The 1,844-nt window shown below is 56.0% G+C and overlaps 1 protein-coding gene across 2 annotated transcripts in view; it reads right to left on the bottom strand.

Moving 5' to 3' along the window:
• Positions 1-1,844, bottom strand: part of GEMIN7 (gem nuclear organelle associated protein 7) — a 12,679-nt gene that overhangs the window by 7,093 nt on the left and 3,742 nt on the right. For both annotated transcript variants that reach the window (XM_077747416.1, XM_077747415.1), the window contains exon 2: positions 339-467. The gene's annotated coding sequence lies outside the window, so the exon portion shown is untranslated. The remainder of the gene's footprint in view (positions 1-338; positions 468-1,844) is intronic.

The raw sequence follows: 1,844 nt of genomic DNA on the forward strand, positions 1-1,844 counted from the left end.
TCTCTCTCTCTCTCCTAGAAATAAATTTTAAAAAAACATTAAAAAAAATAATTATAAAAAAAAAAAGATCATGACCTGAGCCGAAGTCAGATGCTTAACCAACTGAGCCAGACAGGGGCCCTTTGTCCCAACTCTTGATGTCAACTCAGGTCGTGATCTCACAGTTCTCAAGTTCAAGCCCCGCATCGGGGCAGAGAGCCTGCTTGGGATTCCCTCTCCCTCTCTCTCTGCCCCACCCCTGCTCCTGCTCTCTCTCTCTCTCTCTCAAAATAAGCAATATAAAAAACTTAGAGGGAAAAATATAATACGCACTCTTGGCTGGCAGGCCATAAGCTTACCCCACTGCGCAGAGGAAGGAGGTGTGGATTCGGGGAGAAGGGTGGTTCGTATCCCTCCCAGATTCACTACGAGGGATCTGGACAGGTCACAGCAGCTCGGCAAGCACCCTCCCTGTTCCGTTTCCTCATCTGTAAAATGAAGCAAAAAAAGAAAAAAAAAAAAAAGACTTAGACTTCCTAGGGCGGCTGGAAGAAGACCCTTTCAGGCGCCAATTGGTGGTCACACAAAGGCCATCCCACAGCACACAGGACCCCTCCTCCCTTTCTCTGCTACTCACATTTAATCCATCGGTANNNNATCCTTTCACCTCCACTCCCGCCCCCGCCCCCACACCACCTCCTCCTTGGTCCAGCCGCCATCACCTTCCCTCTGGGCTACAGCTTCCTACAGTCTGATCCCTACCCAGACCCAGCTGTCAGAGGGATCCTGGTTTTTTTTTTTTATTTTTATTTTATTTCTAGGAGAGAGAGAGAGAGAGAGAGACAGCGTGAGCAGGGGAGGGTCAGAGAGAGAGGGAGTCACAGACTGAAACAGGCTCCAGGCTCCGAGCTGGCAGTCAGCACAGAGCCCGACGCGGGGCTCGAACCCACGAACCGCGAGATCATGACCTAAGCGAAAGCTGGACGCTTAAGCAACTAAGCCACCCAGGCGCCCCAGAGGGATCCTGTTAGAACGAAGTCCGGCCGCACCCCTCCTGGGCTCAGAGCCCTCCCGTGGCTCCCACATCCCCAAGAGCAACAAGCCCAAGTCCTCATGATGGCTGCAAAGCCCCACCATGTCTCTGACCCCACGCCCCTTCCCTCCCTCGCTCACTGCTGTGAGTCCCTGAATGTATCAGGCACATTCCTGCGCCAGGGCCCGTGCTGTTCTTAGAGCCGGGAACCCTCTTCCAGATGCGGGACTTCTGCGTTTCCGGAGACATGGCTCACCTTCCTCGTGCACTTGACTCGGGTCGCTTGCTCAAGCACCACGTCTACAGGGAGGAAAACAGCAGCCCCTGCGGCCTGAATGACCTCTTCTGCACGGGCGCTACACCCCCTGACAATATGCACTTACTGAAACTTTTGTGCCGTCTGTCTGCCACAGAACGTGAGACTTGTTGCGAGAAAGGACACGTCCAATATGTCACCCCCCCCCCAGCCCCACCCAGGGCCTGGCAAACAGGGGGAGCTCGGTAAATGTTTGTTGAAGGGAATGAAAAGCCTCACCCATCCACATTATCCAAGTGCATGCTCGGGGGCCCGGCCCACGTGACGTGGTGCCAGGGACAGGGCGGTGAGGTCCTGTCTCACAGTCCAGCGGGTGACACAGACCAGGGCTGGAGGGAAGGAGGCGGGGGCCTCAGGTGTCCAGAGGGGCTGCCTGGCCCAGCCGGGGAGCAAGAGATAGCTGGCCAGGACGGGTGTTGTATTTGAGCAGACCGAAATGAAATAAGGAACTGAGCCATATAGAGAGAGGGGGGGGGGGGGGGGGGGGGGGGGGGGGGGGGGGGGGGGGGGGGGGGG

The sequence above is a fragment of the Crocuta crocuta genome, unplaced genomic scaffold, assembly GCF_008692635.1.
Source record: "Crocuta crocuta isolate KB4526 unplaced genomic scaffold, BGI_CrCroc_1.0 scaffold334, whole genome shotgun sequence".
Classification (NCBI taxonomy): domain Eukaryota; kingdom Metazoa; phylum Chordata; class Mammalia; order Carnivora; family Hyaenidae; genus Crocuta; species Crocuta crocuta.